General features: G+C 35.8%; 1 protein-coding gene and 2 long non-coding RNA genes across 3 annotated transcripts in view; all 3 read right to left on the bottom strand.

The window, feature by feature from the left end:
- The window catches only part of LOC132070254 (uncharacterized), a 1108023-nt gene that overhangs the window by 964784 nt on the left and 116489 nt on the right, over positions 1 to 26750 (bottom strand). The gene's annotated exons all lie outside the window — the stretch shown is intronic.
- The window catches only part of NALF1 (NALCN channel auxiliary factor 1), a 439055-nt gene that overhangs the window by 322453 nt on the left and 89852 nt on the right, over positions 1 to 26750 (bottom strand). The gene's annotated exons all lie outside the window — the stretch shown is intronic.
- Positions 4826 to 13480, bottom strand: LOC132070194 (uncharacterized). The gene is made up of 3 exons (XR_009417905.1): positions 13412 to 13480; positions 8900 to 8963; positions 4826 to 6436 (listed from the first exon to the last, which is right to left on the bottom strand). It is a non-coding gene; the product is annotated as an uncharacterized LOC132070194 (long non-coding RNA).

Raw genomic sequence — 26750 nt, forward strand, 5'->3', positions numbered from 1 at the left:
CCATTTCAGACTCGATATCTCCCAAAAATTTTCAAAAGAATCAGGAGGCAAACAAAACCCTCCCATTACTTGTATTTTTTCCTTGTTGAACAGAATGGAAAAGGGAACACAATCAAGGTTTTGGATTATTACAATCTGCAATATTTTAATTTACCAAAGGATTGCACCACTAGATTTCATCATATTCTCTTAATTCTTTCCTTCAATGGCTGGAAATTTATTCAGGGAAGTGAAGCTTAATTTATTTTCCTGACAAATAATAGACGAGGCAACGATACAATTGCATTCCCTGACTCCTCAGTTACTAAATCCACTCCCTTGTCCTACCCAGGTATGATGGCAGCTGCATTTTTCCTCTGTATGGGTGAAACACCAGGATGGAAGAAGGACAGAAAAAAATATATGTTTTCCTTGGTAGACATTGTTTAACAGTAAAGTGTATCTATTGGAAGCCTTTGTGCATTTCTGGTGAAAAACTACCATAAACTTCAATCTCCATGATTTCCTGTATCTCCTTGACTTAGTAATATTAATTTTAGAGTGGCCAGGGCTCAGCATCAAGCTGCTTTGCCACAGCAAATACAAACTGCTATTGTTGTTTAGTAGCACTATTTCACTCAATTATGCTAACGAAAGACATTCCTTTCTCCTTTTCTTTAGATTCAAAATTTGCCATCTAAAGTAAAGGAAAATGTCCTTCCATTAAAATAGCTATTAATTTCATTTTAGATGATGATACATTCTCTGTAAAATAATCTTCTAGTATGCTGCCCAATAGCATTTTCGCTCATAACTTAGTTTATGATTTTCAGCTACTAGGCACTTTGGTTAATATACAACTAATATCAGAAAATCATACATATATGACAGTACAATTTATTTTTTTACCCTTGAGGCTAATCTACACATAACTTTTGCACCAGTTTAATTTTTCTATGAGGAGTCTACTTTTACCAAATTAATGAAGGAAATAAACCTTCAATTTTGATTTTAACAAGCTGGTGTTGGGTTGTCACAACACAAAAAGCATTTCCTTCTATTATCAAAATTATGTGTCCTGATATAACATATGTTTCTTTGTGTTGCATTAATAATTTAATGTCTTGTAGAGTATAAAAAGCACTATGATTAATGATATATACATAGCTACTAGGATAACTAAAATCATTGCTTAAAAGAAAGCTCTAAAAAGCACAGATTTCAGGAAAATGAAGATGTGCTGCTACAAATAAAAGCAACCAGGCATAGGTAAATGAGACTCTGTTATGTAATGGAATAACTGTAGGTCAATAATTCCACCTAAAAAAGTTAAAACAAAAACCAAACCAAACAGCTGTGTTTAAAAGTATGGTATGGAAGGGGGGCTTCTGAGTCTGTGTCTACATCACACAGATTTCCTGGGATACTGTCTGGAGGTGAATTCTGATTTTCTCAGAGAGAAACATTCTCAGAAGCGTGTCTCTTCCCAAGTGTTTGTTCATCCAGAAGGGCTTTCAGAGGTATCTGGCTCTAAAATGCTCGGTAGCCTACTCCAGTACATGAATACAGATAGCCTCAAAAGGTTACAAAGTCTTGGAAATAATGTATGCCTGAGTCTGATTCTTGGCATTCTTGTGCATAGTGCTTGCAAACAAAAAGAGTTTTCTATAATATACAAAACTAATAGCATCTATTCATTTATCAGCTCATACATTCAAGCACACATTCATTTATTCATGACTAAATCAATAACCACATTTCCCACTTCCACCCAAGCCGAAGAGCTCTTTGTTCACAACTTGAAGGAGAAATTCAAGGACAAAAGGTTAATGCAGTTAGAAGGGAGGACAGAGAAGGGCTGATCTAGCTAATGCTGTGCTACACTGAAAAGTATTGGAGTGATTTCTGAGTAAATCACTGACAGTAAAAAACTATATGGCTTTATATGCACAACAAGTCAAGTAAAAACTGTTCCATTATTTTCTTTCCTGCTTCTCTTTCTCTTAAAGAACAAAAGTGGCTAAAACACAACAATTTACCTTTACGTATAAAGGGTTTTCTGCCTTTGATACTCATGAAAACAGTGTTATTCTCAGGCTTTTCATAGTTGAGAAGCTTCACTGTAGAGGAACTGAACAAGTACAGAAATGCACTTTATTAAAATGCAGGTAATTATAACAGGGAGTTACAGAGAAGTGTGGACTGGGATTTAGACAACAATGAAGTATGGTCTTCACTTTTAAAACCCATTATCTTTATGCTATCTTATTTATTTCTTAATATTTCCCCAAAAGCAACAGAAATATCTAATATATTATTAACATGTACACAATCTAAGGGACACATTTCAGTACAACACTCAAGACTCTTAAAGCTCAGTTCAGGTCACTCTTAATGAATGTCCAGCTAACACACCCTGTCAAAGTGCTGCACAACCTCTTTAAACTGAAACCTCTGTGAATACATTTCATATAAAACACTGCACTGTTAAACCTTCATAGAATCTGCTATGCTTTCTTTCTCAGGTGAAAAAAATTGGACCATGTTTAAGAATAAATACTATCATAAAAGGAAATCCTTTATTTGCTTGCAAAATTTGAAGCTATCACAAATAAGCAGAAAAAAAAATTGTGAGCAAACATCACAACGTACATCATAGGGAAATTTTGGAGGATGAAAGGAGGTATAAGCAGGTTCAGTACCACATGTTTAGGAATGCATCCTAAACATGGCAAAACGAAGGACCTAGCTGTTGGCTTCATTTAACAGTACAGTGCAATCCTGAATACAAATTAAATTCATAAACTTTTGCTGAAAACTTGACAAGGAATTTGTTTTCTGCCAGCAAATGGTTATATTTGAGTAGAGGATTGTAGCAGAGGGAGAACTGGCTAGTTACTGTGCCAGTCAATACATACGTTGGCACTAACAATAAAAGAAGCTTTAAGTAGCAGGACACTCATGATGAAGATGATGAATGTACTTCCTCAATGATGAAGAAGGTGTCAGAGCTTAACAAAGCAATCTAACCTAGGAGAGACCATACACATAGAGAATGTCTGGCAAACATGTAAGGTCCTGATTAGGAGGACTGTGCTCTTGCTCAGAGAACTGCAAATCAAGACAGCTTAGGGAGTTTAAAAAGTAGTTTTTCACAGCAGTGAAAATGCACACTTCTTATTCCCTGCCTGGGATAAAAGCTCCTTCTCAAACAGACAGAAAAAAACACAGAACTCAGAAAATTTCTAGCAATTTTTTTCCCTTTATCTTTATTAGACAAACTACAAAACAGCAGACCCTGGAGGCTTGTCTGGGCTCATTTTCCATCAGTTCACTAAGCCTGATCTGGTGTGAACACAAAGAGCTCCTGGGCTGCTCAGCTTATCCTAGCCTGTCATTGTTAGCCATCTCTTGACAAGCACTCTGAGGTTTGTGGCATGTAGCCTGTTAAGAACAATTCATGTTAAATCAGACCACCTCATTAAATGCTAGCCTCCCACAAAAAAAGATGTGACAAGAAAAGTTGGCCCCGTGGAAACCACAGCAAGTTCTTGCACAAAATTTCTGTGTTAACATTTCATTAGAATGTGGGCTCATGACAAGGGCATGAATGAGAGAAACCAAGGAGCAAAACCCAGCCTCCAAATCAGAATTCCCATTTTATTGCTATTCCAGCAGCCTCAGCTCAGCTCTAAAGACTTCAAAATGCTGCTTGGCCCTTAGTTCCTTTCCTGTTTGAAAGCACTTGGGCACTACTAGGAAAATTATTTGAAAATAAATACTCAAGTTCTCTTTTAATTAAGATGCACTCAGAGTTTCTTTAACAGTAACTTTAACAAAAGGCAGAAAACATCTGTTTTCATTTCACCTTCTATCAGTAAATATATCTGACTTCATTCAGAACACTCCAAACACTTCCAATTAAAGAAAGAAGCTTTTTCCAAAGAAAAGGGTTGCCCAGAGAGATGGTGGATGCCCCATCTCTGGAAACATGCAAGGTCAAGATGAATGGGGCTCTGAGCAACCTGATCTAGTTGAAGATAGAGATGTCCCTGTTAATTGCAAGGGGAGGTGTCTAGATGACCTTTAAAGGTCACTTCCAAAATGAAGTATTATAGGAGTCTCTGATACCACATCATATATACATATATATATATTCAATACCGGAAAATATACATTTTACATTATGCAATGTTACATACGGGATGTTTTAAAAATGAATGCTTGAACTATTAAAAAGGAATTTAAGATTTTCTTATTATTTCATTGTTTGTTATCTCTATATATATGAACACTGTACAAAATGTTTCACTTCAAGCAATTCTTTAAAGCCTGAAAACTTCCGTCAAAATTTCATTGAATACTCTATTTATGATAGAAAGCATGAAGTTTTGGAAAGAAAATTACTGAGTCCTTTGGATCTCTAACCCATTTTTACAAGAAGCCTTCTCCATAAAAAACATCATTGCCAACTGTGTTCCATTAATGGATCCATGGTGGCATCCGGTGTAAAACTATTTAAATTAATATTTAAACTTCAAAGGAGAATTAATCTAGAGTAGATAGGGGGAAAAAAAGAACGAGAGACAAGAGGAATGATGCTACAAAACAACCTAGCATGGAAAAGGATGCAAAAATTCCTTCCAATGGTCATTACTGTGGAAGCTGCTGAAGAGTCAAACCTGCAATTTGTAAACTGTGTATTCTGGGATCCCAAATTTCTGGGGTTGTGCAGACAAATCCATCTTATCTGTGGTCTTTAGTCAGTTTAGTACAACTCACTCATTAACCCCTCAAATTTTATTGAAAAAAAGCCTGTGAAATTACTTATCTTAACCATGTCCACCACTTCACCTCGGACTCCAAAGAGTTTTCTAGCAATGTTTTTATTATTTGATCTTGCACAAGGATTTACACAATGAGGTTTTATTTATTTTAGTGTCTTGTGCTCACTCTTATAGTATCTGAATGATTTGCGCTTATTTTTAACAATGCAGGAAATATTTCCAAACCACAGATTTTCACCTAAAATGCAGAGCCAACTGCCTTTGTTGTGGTAGATTGCTCTGTGTTGCCTAAAAGTGAGAAAAGTGTAGGGTCTTCCTAACCAGATCCTCAAGACTCAAAATCTTAGTTTTAAAAAAAAAGTAGGGTTTTTGCTAGCTGGAAAGGAACAGTGAGTGATCATTTTATATGCCTGCTAAATCAATCCTTAGATTTCCAATTGAAAAAAAAAACCCCAACATTTTAGATGTATAGAAGTAGGGAAAACTGCTTCAATATCTGATTGCTCATCTGCACAAGTGCAAGTATCTGTGGGGTCAGAGATTATTCTGGGTCTGATTCAACAAAATATTTATGTTAGCCTCTTCTAAAAGTCATTCTTTTTCTTTTCTGAAGGAAGTTATCTAATGCAAGATGAGATTACTACAAACATTCTATTTATTAGCCCCAGTTATTTATAACTAACAGAAATTAGTTGCATTGCTGATTTTTCATTAGCATCTTATCTAAGGTCAGTAGAATTTCTCCCAGCATCCAAAAACTGGGTTTTTTTTAATAGGTTATCATTCAGTTCATCCCAACAATAACCATTGTACTGTCCTTCCGCACTAAACTTTAAAGTCCTAATTTAAAACCTGGTGAAAAATAGATGCAATTCCTGTCTGCAAGACTAGCTTGTCAACAAAACTAATTTTAGTTTTGTTTGGGGTTTTTTTTTTCTTCCATACTATATTAAATCCTGTCCGGGAACTTCTTATTCTTTCGTTGTTTCTTACGCCACTTCAAATGTCTTTTCAAATCTTAAGATAAATAAGTTTCAAGGTTTCTTGAATTTTGATATAGCCACTGCTTCCCCAGAATTACATTACAAACAGTGCAGAGGTACACTCAGTACAAAACTTCTCCAAACACAGGAAACATTTAGACATGAAGAAGTGCCTTCCTTATAGGGCTGAAAATGGCCTGAATTATCTGCATTGTTAAATGACTGGTCAGCTAGCATTGTCTGGTAACATAAACTGAAAATTGCATCTGCTTTACAAGAGGCATTTGTAATCATATTTTTTTATGTATATATATGCACATACTTAAAATACAAGTATATATATATTTTAAATATAAGAACACATACTTTTTTAAACATTACAATATATTGAAATATCCTCTGATGCTGGCAGACTGGAAGACTTTTATTTTCCCTCCTTCTGGCATATGCTCTGAACACACATCCTCTGTCCATTTCTTCTCTACAAAATAAATTAGCTAGCTCTCTGAACCAGGGCTGATACTTGGCACTCTGCAGCAAATAGTGTAAGCACATTCTCTTCTCCACAGCTTCAACCTTGAGAAGAACGCTGGATTTACAACTGACCTCCTCAGCGGCATGTGGCAACTGAAGCACATAGATGTGAAAATGCCACAAGAGCACTGTGGTCCACTCCTTCCTCAGTTACTATGAGGAAAGAAGACGAATTTACATGTCTATTTGTGCTCCCCTTACTTTTTAAATCATATTTTGACTTTTTTTCTTTCTTTTTTTCTTTCCCCTTTATGATTCTATCTAGTATGAGGAGAATGTCACCCTGTAGATCTAAGGAGAACTTCAGTTTAAATGGACTGGACTCCTGTCAGGTCTATGTAATTCCTCATTAATAACAGTGGGTTCATTTAAGTGTAAAAATTCAGTTTGTTCTGTATGATAGCTGTCCATTTATTCATAAGATCTCTGTTTGACTGAATGAAAAACTGTACTTAATGATATTCCATTATGAGTCGTGTGACAGGTGCAATGCTTTTTCATGCCACTTCCTATTGACTTTGCAGCGAAATATAGATATGCAGTACAGAAGTGAAGGCACCCAAACCCTAATTTCAGAGCAGAATTTTCTGTCTGACAGATAGGTGTGGCAATTCCCCAATACCAAACAGAATAAGCAATGCATCGTAGAGGCTCATCATATCATTGCAACAGATTAAACGTATTGTCAGCCTGATTCTGCCAATTACTTCCTGCACAGATTTTCCAAGTCAAATGCACACAGAAAGATTTGTAAAGTATACATTTGCTTAAGGAATCCACATAATAACCACAGACACTCTAATGAGCTATGAAACCTATTTTTAGTCACCAAGGTATTGGTTTTCTCTTAGGATTTTTACATGCTTTACATCTCTGCAGAAAAATTCAGGTATTAACTGTCTGTCAGGATTTCTATTTCTGTAGATTTCTACTTTTTTTTCTCCTAGTTTTACTTCTAGACAAATCAAGGCATGAATTATGCTACATATTTCTGGATTATCCTGTGTTGCACTTAAAATTCTTATTAAAGTTAATGATTAGCTACACTTAACAGAAATGCAAAATATCTCCATGTCAGTGTCTAGAGTATGTACAGTATCTTGCATAACGCCTATTGTCTGCATATGCATGATGATTCAGTTTAGTAATATTTAACTCAGTTTCTTAGGCATAAATTATTTAAAGATAATAATGAAGCAAAATTTGCTCTCTTCTGGTGTGTGTTATGCTGTCCAAACTAGTAGACTGACAGCTGATGTTATTATCAATAATGTACTATAAATTCTTTTTCACATAGCAAAAGACCTTTCAAGTACATGGCAACAAAATACACCTAATTTTTATTCTATCAGCAGTTAAAAAACATTTAAAGCCCAAAAGTTGTCTATTATGTCTTTCTGAAATTGAAGGAGATTTTGAATTTAATTTTTCCATTATTTTACTCCTAATACAGAGAAAAGTGAAAAATAGTAGCAGCACAGAAAATTTCTTCCTCCCATCTGACAAATAGGTAAAAGCAATATTCGGATCATTTCATTTGGTCCATAATCTATTTTCTATTCATGTGAAAGGCTAATATTTTTCAGCTCCATCATTTTATACCAACAAAACACTGTAATTTCCCATGCTTCCCTCTCTCCCCACCCCATCCATATTAATTTTAAAAAGACTGTGTGAAATTCACCCATCTGCTACTTCTGTTTAACTTGTATGCTGCTGATTTTACATAGTGGTGGCTGATATTCATGTGAGAAACAAAGACAGGGGCTGGAAGCCTGAATTTATCTATCTGCCAACGAGCTGCCTGCAAAGTCAATATTTTATAGATTGTAACAGAGAAAGAAATATATAGAGTATTCCAAACAGGATAATGTACTCTGTTAAAAGGGATTTTTAATATTTATCTTGCACACAACAAATCAGGAATAAGGAAAGATCATTTAGCCTTAAATGTTTTACTTCACTAAATCACTATGAATGGATGTTTTAGAGTTTTGTGCATGTTGATAAAAAAGTGGTCAAAATTATTTAACATTAATTTGGCTTAATTTTTTTTTGATAACATGACAAACACGGGTTTTTTACATGCATAAAAGTAATTAGATTGATTTTTTTTTAATACAGAAGATGCAATGAAACTAACTATATAGTATAAATTACAAATGCCATTTGGGCTGTATAAATCAGTATAAGTGCACACACACATTTATAAGTATAGCATGTACTTACGTGCACAGATATTTGCTGTGTCTTTTTTTTTAGATTAATTTTGATCTGGCTACCAATGTTACATTGTAGTTCTTCAACTGGTACAACTCATGCACTTATTGCACATTTTTCCTCTTTTTAGCCAGATAAATCACTACATTTAAATTCTAATCTAATTCAGATTAGATTAGAGCAAACAAGAACAACGAAAACATCCATTATAGCTGATCTGGGGAATCCAGCTCATTTGTTTCTATTATCAGTAACAGTGATTCATACATCCAAATAAAAAGTTATTTGTTGATAAAACAAAAATGAATAGAGTATGAGAATGTAATAGAGTTGTGTAGCTTCTCCAGTCCTGAAAGACTTTATGGTACTGATTTCAACACCACAATTTTTTTTTACCTGGCTAGATATTCTTCTGCTTTCTGAAGCTGAATCTTGGAATGGCTGGGGCAGGAGTGCAGCACTGCATAAGAAAGTAAAACACTGATTTAAAAAAAAAAAATACACTTGAGGGTTGTGAGCACTTTGGTGCAGTCAAAGCTTAAGTTTTATCTTTTGAAATCAAAGCAACTTCAGTTAAAGCATTCTGTGTGACAGATGTGATAGTTAACAAGTATTTCTGACTAAAAAACAAGGTTGCACTGTGCAGACCAGCTCACCATTATAGAACTTAGAATGAACATTTGATGTCTTTCTTCTCCCTGTTTAGCTATATAACAACTATATCATGTTTTATGAGACTTAGTGAGTTCACCTTTGTGCCTCACTTACATTCACATCAGTTGCTATCACAGTTTTGCTCCACATCCTAAGTACACTTAATTTTCAAAAGAATTTCTTTTTCATTCAATCAATATTTGAAAATTATTTCATTTTCATGTAGTTTCTGTGTTGAAGACAATTATCTTAAAATATAGAATTTAATTAAACCCAGTTTCTGGATGCAAATACATTCACCTGGTCCATTACTTAGAAATCACTCACAGACTGTACTCACAATCAGGGATTTTCCAGGTTATGGAGCAATTTTCTGTCAACAGGCTGACTTGAAAAATGACATAATGGCATTTCATAATGACTGTCTTAAACAACTCTATTCCCTATTTTTGGGTGACAATATAGATTACAACAAATATTACAATCTGAAGTTCATTTTATTTTTGTTCTATTGAATGATCAGATTTATGTCTGAGTTAAGGACATCCTCAAAAATACTGCTGTTTTTCAATTTTTTGTTCTTCACAATCATCCCTTAGAAAATATATTTCCCTTGTGTGTATTTGTGAGTTGTTTTTACAGCTATGTGACATTACACACAATAAGAAAGTGACACCTGTGTATTGCAGCTCCTGCTTGGAACTCATTTTGCTAGAAAAGAGGTCTAGCCCTGATCAACCGCTCACGTAATAAAGTCCTACATTGAAATTAATTGGGAATTTAGAAAACGGTGACAGATTTACCACACCAAAATTTCATCCAGGCAGAAACAAGGAGTAAGAGAGAGGAAACAATTCAGATTGCCAAGGCTCCCTCCAGAATATACTTCTCTGTAAGAGGGCTTCCTTCCCTTTGGCAGCCTCCCTGCAGCCTGTATGTAGCAGAGGGCCTGTTGAGGGTGTTTTAATGGCTAAGGGGACAAGGCTGACCCTGATCTGCTTGACCAGCACAGCACAAAGACGCCTACAGCCAGCTCACAGGAGCAGCAGTGCCGAGCTGGAGTAATCCTGTGACCCTGCGCAGTGCCTCCAAGCCACAGCAGCCACCACTGTCCTTTCCCGGTCAGCAGCACCGTCAACACTGCTGAGTTGTGCAAAGACAACTGAGTTATTGAAAAAAGATTTTTGAGACTACCTCCCTGAGTTTTGCAGAAATAATTTCAATAAAGTCTGAAACACTCTTTATGATAGCGTAACTTCTTCAATTCTTCCTTATTTCAAATTGTAAGTGAAAATAGTAGTCATGTAAAAGTGTTTCCAGGTCACTGCACGGGTGCCAGAGCAGGGTAGTATCTGAAGAAAAAAATTATAATACCTTTTAAAGCATTTTCTTCCCTTTCAGATAGCTTTCTGACTGCTCTTTTTTTGAACAGAAGTGAATTTATGGAATACATGTCACTGATATGAATTAAATCGCACCAGAGGAATTTTTTTTTCACAGGATCTCTCACAATCAATTAAGCATTAGTCTGAACAATACCCCAAATCAAACTTCTGCATTTACCTAATATGTCACAATTATTTCTCTAATTTATCTCTGATACAGAATCACAAAATCAATTAGGCTGGAAAAAACCTCTGAGATCATCAAGTCCTTTGACTGAACAGATGAAAAAGGATTCAAGAATTGGACTGTCAGCAAAAAAAATTGGTAAAGCATTTTTTCTACTTGAAGAAATACTTTTGAAATTAAGAAGTAGTAAAGGTTTCCATGTATAATGCATTAAATAGAATTAGGTATTCCTACCTAATTAAGGATCTTACTAGAGAAATAATTTTTAAAATTATTATAATATCAATCAGATTTTTAACTTCTATTTGCAGAAATGCACCATCAATTGGAAATACGAGTTGCGAATTTAATTACTGAACAAGAATAGCCAAGAATGAAAATGACATTATGAATTTAAAAACTGACTGGCAAGTTTCCATTTTTACTTAGACTATGAAATCCAGCTCAGAATTAACCTAATCTGCCCCATTTTTTGTTTTTACTTTTCCTACTCTTTTGAACTAGAGGGAAATAGTTTTGCATTTGTTGCAATTGAATACCAAGCTTTCAGACAACTGATGTTAATTTTGCCTTTTGCAACCCATCCTCAAATACTTTCTGCTGCATTTATGAAATATAAATAGCGGTTGCAAGACTGGTCTCAGCTGCAGCCTGAAGTGTGACTGTCTCTTCCTCCCAGCTTGGAGGTGAAGTGGGAATTGCTTGCAGCACAGCTGCTGCACTGTGGCCTGTGCCACAGACCTCCTCATACCCTGAGGCAGCCCAGTATGCCACAACTGCAGCTTGCACTGAGCTGTTTCTCCAGCCACTCCACCAGTGAGGAAGAACTGAACTGCAGATGAAATCTAAAGCCTGGCCAAAAGGGATGTTCTTGATTTAGCCATAGGTTGAAATATCATGATTTCATGCTGTGGTTTGGGAGAAGTGCAGGATTCTCTGGACAGCACCAAGCACATAAGCAAACACAACTCTGGTGAAAGATGACGGCCTAGAACCTGTCAGTGCTGGAGCTCCTACACAACATGTCACTTCTATGGGGAGTCAAGTAGTTAAGTCCTCACAAAGACAATGAAACTGCTGTCAGCTCAGCAGACCTTGCCTGACAGTCCTTATTGCTCTGTGGAGCCAAGCAGAGCAAAATTAAATGGATGTGATGGAATTATTTCTGAAGTTCTTTCTCACACAGTATATATGAAGCTGATGGGTATGATAAAAAGCATGATAAAGAAGTCTCATGTAATTTTTTGGTTTTTATTTACTAATAGAAAATAGGGTTCACAGAGTAGCAAGAATGCCATCACTGTGAGGAGGAATTTCTAGCTGTAGTCTCTGGGATTAATCACTGTATATGACACCACCATTTCATAGCACCTGGAATGTAACTTCTCTGACCAAACTCTTCCTGGCAGCAGAAGTGAAAACGTAGAAGTGCAGGATCTCATCTCAATTCAAAGCGGATAAATGCAACTGACAAATCACCTTGAGCATAAAGTAATCCATGAGTGGGTTAGTGCAAGTCCCATGTGCAAAATCCTGCTAGACATTAGAATTAAGGAAAAGAGAGGACAAGGATATACTACCTGTTTCCTAAATAACTACAGCAGATGTCCACATGATTCATGGAGATTTTTCAGGAATATAAAATCAAATCCAGCCTTCTCGGTAGTTTAGCTAGTTTATTCTACAATTAATGCAGACTTCAAAGAAATGGCAATCAACTGGGAAACACACTGTCAGCTCTGAGGGATGTCACAACCCACGCAGAGACAGCATTTTGGATGTGGGGAAAGCTCCTTCCAACCACGGGTGGTATATTTATCCTCTGCATCACCTCTCCCTGTGCACCTACTCCATGGGAAGGAATGAAAACCATGGGAAGGAGGCAGGAGAGGAGGGTCCACTAGAGTGGGAGGCAAGGCAGGATTGTGCCACCTATCTTGTTCTCCAAGAGGTAGATGTGGAGGCCTGAATTAATCATTCATCCTCCCTGTACTTGTCTTTTCATTGACTCATTGCAATTCAACTTCGTGTCTTGCCATTTACTGTGACTGGACAAATTCCACCACTAGTTTCAGAATCTTGGTTAGGAGACACAAGAAATGGAGATTAGAACAGTCAGGTGTCCAGTTATGCCCAGGACATGAGTCCCCTTAGAAGATTCAAGGTTAACATTTGAGGGACTGGTGGGAAGGAAGGATTTCAAAGTAAAGCTCTGGGAAGAAGGTTCCCATGAAGGGGGAAGGAACTTCTGAAAATCTCACTCCTTCTTTAGCTCAAATTTTGAAAGCAAGCATTTTGTGGAGGATACCCTGAATATCCTAGTTTGTTTGTCTTATTAGTTCTTTTATAAAAATTACTAAGGTTATCAGAAAAGATTTTTCAACATAGATTTACAATAAGAAGAATACTCAGGCTACATATTTATGATTTTTTCCTCAGATCAGCTATCACATTGATAAAACAGATACAATACCTTCACAGCATAATTGGCAAAAACTGTGCCCGCCACATTAACACAGGAGTGTGGACCCGCCATAGATTAATTTGGATTTATCAGTAACTGCATTTAAAACCAAAAAATTTGGTCTAAAAAACTCACATTAACCATCAGGTGTCTCAGTTTGAAAGTGTGGTGAACCAGTCCACTATTACATAGGACACTGTTGTCATCTTATTGCATACCTTCTTAGTGATTTCTCATGGGCACATCCTCACAGCACTGACTCCTTCTTCACAGCACAGCCAACAAACTCCAACTCCCTTCTCACTCAGGTAACCCACTCTTTTATAGCACTCATCCTCATTGGACACAGCTGTGGCCTCTTAAGGGCAGGCCTGTTCCTAATCTTTAGTAATTAGCACAGCTGCAACTCCTCAGGGATGAGATTCCCTTCTGCACTGTCTTTATTTTCTTACATTCTATCCCCCCACAGGATGTGGCCATAATATGCTGTCTATAATAAATTTAAATTTAATAATTTAAGTTGAATATATGAAAATATTCTAAAAAATATACTCAGCAAGATTAGAAAGCCTTTCCTAAGAGGCTTGAAGTAAGACTTGGCTAATAGCTGCACTTGAGCAAAACCAGCTGTAAAGTGATGCTTTTCCCATTTTGTCATTTTTACACCCAGCCTGTGTATGATATATGCAAGGTAAAAGGTGAAGTAGAATTGTGTATGGAAAGTGTGTAGGCTGATAGTTAAATGCTGGGTAAGTACAAATCTAAACTCTAACAGCAGAAGAAAAGGTTAATCTTGATCCATCAGAGGCTGCCTATAAGCCCATTGAACTTCAAACAGCAAAAAATAACTTTATCATCCATACTAAACAGGAAGCCTTATATCATGGTTCCAGGAACTTAAAGCAGGAATGTGAATGTCACAAGCATGAAAAAAATATATAGATAGCATGGTTTACTTTTTGAATGTGAAAGTTACTAAAACAAAGTTAGTTGCTCAGTCTATACAAAAATCATATATGAACCCCTAGAAGAAACAGGATCTGTCCATAAACAGTTTAACTATGCCTCACTAATATTGATTGGAATGGAATCAACAAATCCTAAAAAAATATTTTTTCTTCTTCTGTTCAGCAACCTCTTTCTTCATCAGCTCTTTCAAGTTTGGCTGCCTCTTTTTCCCAGAAAACTCATATATTAAATATATTTCAATTTTAACAGTTTTGGACTTTTTGGCAATATATGATGGGAAGATGCATAGGGTTTTAAAACTGAATTACATAAAAAGAATGGTAAGCTAAACTAGTTTCCGAAAGCAATTCATTTTTGTGATTTTAGTGCTATTTCTGGCTATGCAGTCTGTTATGCAGACTTTTTTTTTCCTCCTTAGTGCAGCTTGATGACTGGAAATAACCCTGTGGGAATTGCAAGTAGAGCAGGGAACAAAGAACAGGAGAGAATATAAATATGAAGGTATTTTCACTTCATGAGAATTAATTATGGGGCCCATGAATAAATATTTGAATAGCATTGTTAGTACAATGCAATAAGAGCTCTCTGGTGGCAAAAATTATCATTACATTGCATCTCATTTTTATTACAGACAATAATGGGGCTTTGACCAGAACATTTCTTTCTTTTTGTTTTACTTGAAAGTATAAGAAAACTCTGTTTAAAAGAATATATATTTTAACTGTGGTTTGTTCTTGTTTTTTCGTTTTTGTTTTGTTTTGTTTTTTTTTTTTTTACTGTTAAGAATTTTAACTTAATAGATTTGATACTAATAATCTTCTATATTTGCACTGGTTTCCTAAGAGAGCAGGAATTTCTCACCCAAGAAGGCCTGTTTCACAACATAAGTTCTGAAATTTTTTATTCATCTTATCAGGCGTTCATAATGGCTGAATTTGCTATTTTGTTATTTAAAATCAATTGTGATTTTCATTACCTTTAGTGGAAACATAGAAGACATCTACTAGACAGTGTAAGACAAGCTGCTTCTTAACAGTATGCATGAAAATGTATGAAAAAGCTCCACTCATTCCTTTCTGACAGAAGCTGAAATCACTCCAGCTTTTGTGTTGGTATTTTTACAATGCAGGCAGGGTGTCAATACTAATTGCACACGCAGTGAGAAACAAATATCAAAATATCTATAATGCAATTTAATAAAATGCAATGTAAGTACTGGCTCAATGTGTAAGTTGTGAATATATGCCTTGCTACATCAGCAAATTAGCAGAGAAACAGTCTGCTTGACAGAAGTATTTTACTTCCTAAATTTTGCATCCCTGGTGCAGTAGCTCTCCCAAAGTGATTCTCTACACAGCTGGTTAGGAAAAAGTTAGAGCTACGTTGTAGGAAGATCCTGCTCACATAGTTAATGCACAAAAAGCTACAAATAACATCTTATTTCAAGGTCATCATGTGAAAAAGGGAGATTTCCCCAAACCTTTAGTGCTTGTTTTGTCTGTCAGTGCCCCAGGAAAGCCGAGAGCCCTGTGCCCGAGCAGTCTGTCAGCGTGCCCTGGTGGGGGCTCTGCAGGGAGCTGCCGCCTGGGCTGGCCGCAGCTCGGCCTGGCCGACAGCTGCTCTGCGCTTTACCAGCTACAGGGTACCGTGGGTGCCCCTCACTTTGGGTATCCAAGGGGGTGGTAGAGTCACCATCCCTCGAAGAGTTTAAAAAAAGACTGGATGTGGCACTTGGTGCCATGATCTAGTTGAGGTGTTAGAACATGGGTTGGACTTGATGATCTTAAAGGTCTCTTCCAACCTAGAATTTCTGTGATTCTGTGATAACCAAGGATTTCAACAGAGCTTGACCAGGTGTCCCTGCTCTGCTCCACCCACCAGGCTATCCCCCTCAGCATATGCTTAAGGTTGCAGGCTGCAGGGAATCATTGTGGAACAGGTTTTGAGCTGCCAACCACCTTCCATCACGTGAGTAGCAACGATGTTTCACCCTATAATGTCAATATCACTACAATCTCTGTTAGAGTGTCTGTATAACTTCCCAGTTTTCTCTCACTTAACTTCAGCCACCTTTTCCCAAGAGCCTTGGATATAAGTGCATTGTTAACAAAGTTAATATAAGAAATATGAAAGCTAAGAGACACTTTTGCTGACATTAGTATATATTAAGACTTAATGTACAATCAGTGCTTCTCATCTATATTTTGCAAAGCTCTCCGATTTATGTTTCATGCAAGGAATATGGTTCGCAATGCCACCAGCAGAATGCAGGAGAGCAGAGACCACAGTCTGAGTTTGTCAGTCCATCCCAAACTCTTCAGGTCACTTGAAACAGGCCCACACCTAGGAACTGAGCCAGACCAAGAGAAGAGGAAGCATTTTCTAAAGGCAGGAATGATGCCATGTTCTCAGAAGGCTAATTTATTATTTTATACTATATTATATTAAAGAATACCATACAATACTAAAGAATACAGAAAGGATACTGACTGAAAGTTAAGAAGATAATAATGAAAACTCATTACTCTTTCCAGAGTCTCCACACTGGCTATCACTGTGGGTAAACAATCTCCAAACACATTCCACATATAAGCACAACACAGGAGAAGCAAATCAGATAAGAATCATTTTCTTTTTCTCTGAAGTTTCTCAGCTTCCCAGGAGAAAAATCCCAGGCAGAGGGATTTTTTTCAGAGAATATGAATGCTACAATTTTCTGAATTAGATCTGTGCATTTAGTAGGCAATGTCTCATAGGACAGTTCTTCAAGTGCAGAACAACTAAGATAGATAGATAGATAGATAGATAGATAATGAAGTCTTCTTGTGACTTTCCTCTCACCCCTTTTGTCACATTTTTGTGGTAATAGGTAGTAAATCTGTTTAAAAAGTACTAGGGGAAAAAAGTACTAGGAAAAAAAGTAGAAATGACATTGAAATGTCTGAATTGTACTGAAGTCTCATCATTGTAATAAATCAGTTGAAACTTTTTGAAACATGAGCTGTAAAAATGCAAACAGGTTGAACAGCTCTGCACACCAATGGCAGCACATTTGTGTCAAGAACAGAAAGCTTATATATGCTTAAATATGCCAAATTACTTGCTTGCAAAGTGCTCAGTGTTGAAAGCCTGTCATGCACGCTCCTGAGGAGATGCAAAACCTCAATAGATGTAGGCTCTGAGTGCCTACTTGTAATTAAGAATTTCCTTCCAAAATACAGGTTTTGCATCCTAGAAGCCACAGCAGTGTTAGTATGTAGAAGCTTCATTAACATTTATAGAATATCATCAGTGAAGTTGCCATATCCAGATTTACTCTTTCGCCCTTATCCAAAAAAATCCAAATATAATCAGACAGACCAATAGTTCTCCCATGTATGTAATTGCAGAAGAGTTCAGATTTTGCCTAATCCAACCAACTCTATCCTGTCTTGTTGCGACTCTTTAGCTCTTCCATTCACACATCTCCCAAGATTTCTCTGCCTTTTGTTATCCAAAAGAAAACAAAATAGAAGTGTGGTAAGTAGCAACAAATATACTGCTGTCAGTGAAACATCTGCCTTGACTGTGGGTTCAAACAAAAATATAGCAATGAAACTGGCTGCTGTTTCACAGATGGCAAAGGCATATGCTCCACATAGAGACTTCAAAAAATAAAAATAAAACCTTAAAAATTCAAGTTTCTCTCATTGTCTAAAATTCCTTCCATCCACTTCCTTTCTGCCCTTGCCTACACATTTCATTAATTTCACAGTGGCCTCCCTAATAATGCCCTCCGTTTGCCATTATCATTGTTATCATAAGCTATGTGGATGCAAACATGAAAAAATGGAGACAGTCAAATGTGTCAGAAATCCAGATCAAAAAAGAAACAAACACACAAATAAACAGAAACGCCTCTTGTTTTACTGAGATTTATGGTCTTTGCATGAGACTAAAAATTCAATCCAAATCTTACTTTTTTCACTGCCTATTTTTTATTAGGCATGAAAATCACTTTGACAATCTAACTACTCTCCTCAATTTCAGAATAAATGAAATTGTAATTCATACATTGAAATCCATTATTTTTCATATATCAATGGAAAATAATCAATAGTTAAAATACTTTTGTGTTACTACTTGTGGAGTTAAAGTTCATAACCTGTGAAAAAAGCCTGATAAAAATGTCTGATTTAGGACACAGAATGTCCTTGGTCAGCATCTTTGCCTCCTTCTGAAGGAAGGAAAATTAAGTGAGACAGTTGAGGTGGATGTTTTTCATTTTGGTCACCCCTAAAGAGCATAACAGAGCTTGTTTTTAGGAAAAGCTGTAAGATTTCTCTTTGGCAGCAATTCGAGAAAAGGAGCAGGAAGAGTGTCCATGGCATGCGATACACTACTGGGGGAAAGCAAGCTCAAAATTTGATCTCATGCAAACTAATATTTTATAATAGCCAGTCAGCCTGTCCTGTGGTGGCAGCTGGGGAACCCCAGTACTCCCCAAGAACCTCCAGCACAGCTCTCCAAGGATTCACTGCTCCCTGCCTCTCCAGCACACATAAAGCCAGTCCTGAGAAAGCATATTTTAATGCAGAATAGAGTGTGAAAAACAACATTATTACACAAGGTCACAAGAATTATAGCAAAAGCAAGCTTCCAGGAATGAATGTGAATGGCTGCATCTTGGACTGAAACATGCAGAGTGTTTTTCAATTAGCAGCATCCTTTGCAGCAAATTCCATTCATTACTTAGGAAGCAGATTAAAATGAAGATAAAGACCTGCCTGTTGATAACATAATTTAAACCTGGGAATATAAGGCAATTTTTGTTTTCAAAGTATTTTAAAGTGTATTTGTGACTCCCCACTGACATTTCACAGAAACTTAACATGACATTTAATTGTGGTTGATTTGTTTTTCTGTGTACAATCAACAGCATAGTTCTTAGAATGTGTTTTCCTCATAAAATACAATTCACTCTTGGAATATTAATATCCAAGAAGGGAAATTTTCACCAAACATAAGGACCCAGAACATGACTCATTAATCTAATATTTGTTCTGATAGAGAATTCAGGCAAAACGACCAAAAGTGTACTGAGATGCACTTGTAAAGAAGAAAAATAACTATTAAAATTTTTAAGAAAGCACTTTTGAGTTCTCCTAGCTGAAACACTTAAATACCAATTTATAATGAGCTCAAGTTAGATAAGGAAAACAACAGGCCCTCATTAGCAATGTGGCAAAGATTTGACATCACTCATGAAGAGGAAAAAAAGGAATAATTTGCAATTATAGTACTTTTAAAAGAAAAAAAAAAAATTTTCACTTATCAGTAAGAAAAAGCTAGTTAAAAAAGTGGGCTCCTTTAATTGCAACTTAGTAATGCTTTTTGGAGGAGTCCTGTGGTATTCACCACGTTGTTGGGCTTTTCTAAAAAAACCTGAAATACTTACAAACTTGCATGAGTATAGCATCTGTAGATTTCTGATAAATTATCTATCATGAAAAAAATCACAAGAACTGGCAACAAAACTACTAAAACTTACTGAATTTTATTAGGTACTGAATGCCACATAGAAAGTGGTTACATTTTTCCTTTGTATATTTGTTGCAGTTCCAGAGAGAAAAAAAAATTGATAACATTTCTTTTACATGAAAAACTATAAAACCAATACAGAATCATTACAGTTAAAATATTAACACTGGGACAAAACACCCACAGCTGCTTTCTTGAACTTACACATGCAAATATGTAGTTCTTTGAAGTGGCAGTTCTATAGCCTGAAATCATATTACCTATTTCCCCAAAGTGAAAGTACAAGTGATACTGGGAGGCAAGATTCACATGTCTCTGCTTTTTTAGCTGCAAAATAAGAATTAATAGGTATCACATATGCTAAAAGACTCAAAATTCATATAGTATCTTTTCAAGATTTAAGTTATTAAATTTGAGTGTGTGTTTAGCACATTTATTATAATCCAAAATAATTATTTTGCAATTTTGTAGTACACATTCGAACACGGTCAACTTATTGAAATTTCTTTTACAAGTAATCTATTACATATATTTATTTCCAAGATGAAGTGGAAATAAATATATGTAATAGATTACTTGTAAAATTTCTTAAAGATATTGAATTCAAAAACTCAATTCAATTTTACACTTATGGTCTTTATTGGTTGAGAAGCCTCTCATTTATATTTTCTCTTACTGTCTTTGCTACACTGAATTATTCTCTCAAAAGCAATAACACAAAAAAATAACCCAACTAGAATCTGAGTCTCTGTGATACTTGCACTGACTTTAGGAATCTGTCAGGTCAAAACATACTCATATTTTGAAATAAAGGCACATATTTCTGCACATAAAAGTTGTCATAAAACTGAGTTCCCAACCAGAAACTCTGAAAGTCTTCTTAATCACTGTTTGAGATACGGCTGGTATAAAAAGGATTCATGGTTTCTAGTGGTCTCCAAGGGACCTATTATGATAGCCTTATATCTGAAGAATGATGATGCATTTTGGTTTTTTCCCTCTTGGTTTGGTATTTGGTATTCCTGTTTTCTAAAAGCAATACTACCTCTACTCTAGATAGGTACCTGGATATGTGTATCACCAGATCAGATTGCTGTTTTATTCTTTAGGACCCTTTTCCTGGCACAAAATTTTGATAAATTTCTCTCCTGACAATAGTACCGATGCCTAAAGGAGCCTTTGGTACCCACACACAGAATGAAAGATTCCAATAAAACCCTGGATGCCCTTGGATGCCATGACTCACAAGGAACAGCCTTTTAAGAGTCCACAGTTGTTTACATCAACCACAAAGTCTGTTGACATCACAGAAAAGAGCAATGACGTTCATCACAAACGAGGATTAAAATAGAAAAGGCAGATGGACAGTGAGAGAAAGTCAAATGCAGTCAACAGCAGGTGGATAGCAAGAGCATTGTACACAGCAGCTACCAAGGTCTTATTAAACATTCTTCCTCTCACGACATGTTAGCATAGCAATGACTGATTTTACAGGGCATGGCCAATCTCCTCAGACTGCTTGTGGACTGCTTTACAGTTTTACAGACCACAAGGAACATTCTGAATTCTCTTCCCCACATCATGCTGTTTAAGGCTTGCTACCTGTGTGCAGAAGTCCACACAGTTGCTTCTGTGTGAAACAGCTACAGGACTGCAATTTGTATTGCAGCACTCTCAGTTCTTTGAATTTCATCAATCTCTCTCTATACACTACTTCCCAGAAAAACATATAAAATTATTATTCCCCAGTAGTGTAAAACCACTCTTGTCCTGCCTGCATAGGTTAGAAACCTGCATTACCTCTCTGTAAGTTTCTGATCGTGACTGAGAAACCACAAATTATTGTATTTGCAATATATGATACTGTTGCAATGTCTTTGTGATTAATATACGCCCTAGCGGTACTCTTTTTTTACATAAAGAAACTGTTGGCTCATGCAGATGCACTCAGAAAAGGAAGTAAAATAAAAGTGTCTCAACAAATTTAATTTTACCAATTAGAGCAGCAGCAACCAATTATACCAGTTACAATATACAGGCCTTCGTGTATAGAATCATCATCAGGGCTGACAGTAAATATATGTCCAATAAATCAGCTGGTTATTCAAGACTCTTTTGGTGTCTAAAATGATATTTAAGCAGAATACAAAAAGTAAATTAAAAAAAACCCAACAAAAACACCCTTCCACTGGCTCCAAGTTCTGGTGGCCACTGTGTGTTAAGGTACCTATACTGGCCTGGCATCACCCCTCTTGGCATGAGGTTTTCCTCATGTTCCACCCTCCATGAAGTTTCTCTGTGTTTTGTGGTTTACATGATTTGAAAGGAAAGGCTCTGACACACTTTGAAGACACATTAGAAAGTGTTGGCTGATTGTCACAGACATCTTTTGTGAAAAATCCTTTCTTTAGCATTTTTCCCCTTTCTGAGAAGCTGTGGCCTCAGCAACAAAATTTAAACAATGGTTATCTGCTGCTGTGGAATGCAACAGGTGGATCCGTGATTGGTCTCCTGTGGATGTTTGGATTTACTGACCACTCACGGCAGAGCCGTTCTTGCTTTCTGCCGGAACACAGACCTTTGTTATTAATTCCTTTTCAATTCTTAGCTTAGCTAGCTTCTCAGAACTTTTCCCTCTATTCTTTGTAGTATAGTCATAATGTAATGTAAATATCATAAACTAATAAATCAAGCCTTCTGAACATGAGGTCAGCATTCTCGTCTCTGTCTTCATCCTGAAAACCCTTGCAAGCCCTGTGAAAGCTGATTGTGTCTCTGCACAAAAGGATTTCTAGTGCATACTTAAAATCATATTGAACAAGGAGTTACCACAAAAATGCACTAAAAACCTGTCCAGGAAGGTAGGCAAAATGCCTCAGAAGCAGTGCAAGAATGAAAGGTGGTGATAGCTTCACCCATTCACTTCACTGCACCACCTGTGACAGTCCTTAGTGTTCCTAAGGAACAACAACTTTATTAAAGATTTTGTGACAGAAGATAAATCTCGTTGAAGCTATCATGATTTAATTCCCATTTGAAATAATTTAAATCAAATAATAAATTAAAAAAAATTATTAATCAATATGTTTGATTTCAAAAGGGAACCGGGAGGAAGAGGGATTACTCAGCAAAACTAAAAGAATTATAGTACACAGGAACATGCATAGATTGCCTAAAAATTCTGAAATCAAAGCTTAAAATCATTGTGGGAAGTGCATTCCATCTGAGAAGTAGGTAAACTAGGCAGTGAGGATGCACCTGAAAGAAAAGTTAATACAGATGTTGTTGGAAAGATTAACAAATATTACTCCAGATTTCAACAGAAATCAAGTTTTTTATGATAGCTCCTTGGAAAAGTTGTTTTCATACATATCCATCATGTACATCCTGTGTATTTAGCTTCACCAGTTTTCTTATTAAATTACAGTCATTTTATAAACACTGATATACAATATGCCACTGTGAAAATTATTATATTCTCAATGGTCCTTATGTGTTTCATCCATTTGAGAAATGACATATTTACTGCGGCTTCCCATATAAAATAGGAAATTTCAGAGATTCATTGTTGATAATTGTTACCTAGATGCTGAGTGGAGTGGCTGTCACTTCAGGATTCCATTTCCCACACAATAATATCCAGCAAAATGCAATTAGGATAAGAAGTATTTTAGATCTAAAAGGTCTCTTATTTTCCTTAGGTCTTATTTTAGCAATGAGTCTGTGGTTAAGTATTGTAAATGTTAGAATTTTTTATTGCCTCTTAAAATATTTTTACTTAAAAAATATATTTTGCATGTAATCATCCCATAAGTCTGATGTGACATTTCATGGAGTATTCACTAAAAATTCTGTCTTCAACCATTAATATTTGAAAGAGTGTTATAATTAAAGGTAAAATGAGCACGTGAACACAGTCTACTTTCTACAATATTATAAAATTAGTACTGTATTTAAATATAAATTAAAAATATCCACTGTTAATCTAAATTTAAAGTTTTTATTTAGTCTTCATTATTTATTTCTACTTCTAATCATCAAAACTTTTCCTTTTTTTTCCAGTAGTTTTTAGACAGTTTGTTCATTATTAAAGAAACAAATGGGATCTATATTCAAATCTTTAATCTCCTCTTAATATTATTTTAGAAACATAAAATTGAATATATTTGAGTATTTTCCAGGATAAATGGCACATAATTTTTAGTTTCTGAAAGAAGAAGTATCGGTAACTGCACTTTGTGGGGGATATAGCAGAATTTATAGTGCAGGTGTCTCCAGGCAGCATGGGGCACAGCTGCTAGCTCGTAGGGGTCGTAAGATTAGGTGAGATGGTTGCACTGTTTTTTGCTTTCCCAGTCTGAGACGAGGTTCCTGTAGTTAGGATTAAAGTACATTTGAAATGCTGTCTAGACAAAGTCATGTCATAGGCTTCCCGAGTAGATGGCAGCATTATTAAGAATTTCTGCAATGCTGCATCCCCCTTCTCTGCACGCCACTGGTCTCCCTGCATTTTCGGTATGCAACTAACATTAAAGAATTTATTGGAAAGCAGCTCTTCTACCTTCATACCTCATTGCTAGAGGCCTTTCACTACATTTTGAGCTTTTGGAGTTCTTTCATGCATCTTGGACCTTTATTTCATTGTAACTGCATCCAAAAGAGCCTGAGATTTTCATCATGTACCCAGGTAGTTACTCAGGTACACAGATGCTCATGAGCTATTAAAAGTTAGCCAGAATCTATGAACTGCTTAACATATGAGCTGCTGAGGCTCTTGAGTTCTTCACAAAAGCATTTTGAATTGTGAGCACTCCACTTAAGATCAGTCCCTCAATATTCTCAGGTTATTTTTGAAAAGCATCTAGGCATCCAATAAAGATAATCACAGAATGCCAGGAAATTCATAGCAAAGATTAAATTATATTTAAATTAAAATTTTGGACTGGAAAATGCAAACTTAGAAGTAAGTTTACCATGATGTGCAATTATGTCTCTGCAAGAAAATTCTCCCAATGTCATCCCACTTTAATGCCTTGCAGTTTGTGTATATGGGTGAATCTGTGCGTGTGCGTGTGTGTTGGGAACTCAAAAATGAAATTGCTTACTCTTTAAGTCTACGACATAATTAGGTAAACCCTTGCCCTAATGTGAATGTTAAAATCATCATTTAAGGCACTAGTCTAAGAGAAATGTCTTCTTTTAAATTTTACTTTACAGAGTTTTTTTTTAAATTCTTAGTCATCCATTTATAAAATGCCACCAGAATGATATTTCCAAATATTTTATCATATCACATGTGTTTTAAACATTCTCCTTTCCTTCACCCAAGTCATGTCTGTATGACTGCTGTATTCTAGATAGTTATGAGTAATGTTCAAGACAGGATACTGAGCTAAATCAAAGAAATAGCTGTCCAGATAAAAAACCAGATGTAAATGGAGGTGCAGCTTGTTTATATTTACATAAATGTGATATATTGTGTTAGCACCCATAAAATTAATGATTTACTTAGTAAAGCACACAAATCCTAGTTGGAGCAAGACACCATCTTTATAATCACTAAGGGTAACTATTAGACCAACTGTTAAACAGACAACACAGACCTGTTTTAGGTACCTCAGCTTCTAAAAGAAGGCATTTCCTTACACATTCTGGGAAAAATGAATACATTTTTAATACAAAATTATTGAAACAATAAATCATGAAGATCATAGATCAAGAAGTTATAAAATTATCTCTTTGATATTTTCCTCTCTCTCTAGACTGGAATTGATTTTTAAATCCAAACCAAAATTAAAAACTTTAAAGAAAAATTTCTACACAAGTCTAGATACCTACCAACATTATATAGAGATTTTGAAAAAAATTACCATTAAGAAAGAAATCTAACCCCCTTCACCAAAAATATCTCTAACCATTTATCAGTGGTGTTTTGGTAAAACTCTACACAAAATAAGCCATCATCAAATTGCCCACCTCAGATTTGAACAATCAAGAGGATAAATTGTTCTAGCATGAGCTTTTCTGTCTTCTTCAATAACACAGCTACCTACAGTGCCTCACAAAATTATGGAGATCACTGAAAATTATCATCCTGAAAAATTAACACCAAGAAAAAAATATTCCCTTCAAAGGAAGAAAAAAGACAAAGCAGTAAGAGCTTCTGAGCACACACGTTTGCTTTTCATTTCTTGAAAAACAAACAGAAAAGCCAAAGTCTTTATTCAACAAGTATAGTTTCCAAGGTAGCATTAAAATCATGATCAAACAACTTCACATGAGTTTCTGAATAAAAGCCTGATAAGTTACAAGCCTAATTTAGGCTATAGCCTGACTGATAAAATACACCTGAGATAGATTAATCATTGGGAGCTATACTGCTCAGCTGACTGTGTTTTCAAAGTCTGAGGTGCTAACTCCATCTTCTATCAATGGAAAAACCACCCTCCACTCCAGAAGCCAGTTAGGAATATTTCTTGTCTTTTTTGACTGTTTTTCAAAACTTACATTTTTTCATTACACAGTGGTCTGTTCGACCTAAGAGTTTCTTTGACTTTTTAAACAGGAAAGTAATAATTAAAGGCAGGATTTTCCCCCTTGTTTATCTTTAAGATGTTCATATGAATGAGGACATTGACATGCAATGTGCAAGATTACATTAAATATTATCCAAATATTTCTGTTAGGTAAGACCATTGTTATGCCTTGGGTTAATCAATTCCCCTTCCTGTCACGTTTTCTAATATATTTTTTCAATTAGGTTATTTTCTCTCTTTCATATATTTTCATACAGAACTTCTACATGATTTAAAGCAAAATGCACTTCCTGAAAACATTTATTTCTATCATCCATTTAATTTTTCACCACTGATGCTCAAAGCACAATCAGTGAAGTACCTGTCAGAATAAACTGATATTACACCAAGGAACTAGGATGCCTCTGTTCCAGTTTCATCTAGTGGCCACATCACTCAGAGCAAGCAGATTAAACTCATTTCCTCATTTCCAGATTTCTCACTGCCAAGATATACAAAATTGTGACAAGACATAGAAAAATTTCAGGATCTA

This window comes from Ammospiza nelsoni, chromosome 2, assembly GCF_027579445.1.
Source record: "Ammospiza nelsoni isolate bAmmNel1 chromosome 2, bAmmNel1.pri, whole genome shotgun sequence".
Lineage (NCBI taxonomy): Eukaryota > Metazoa > Chordata > Aves > Passeriformes > Passerellidae > Ammospiza > Ammospiza nelsoni.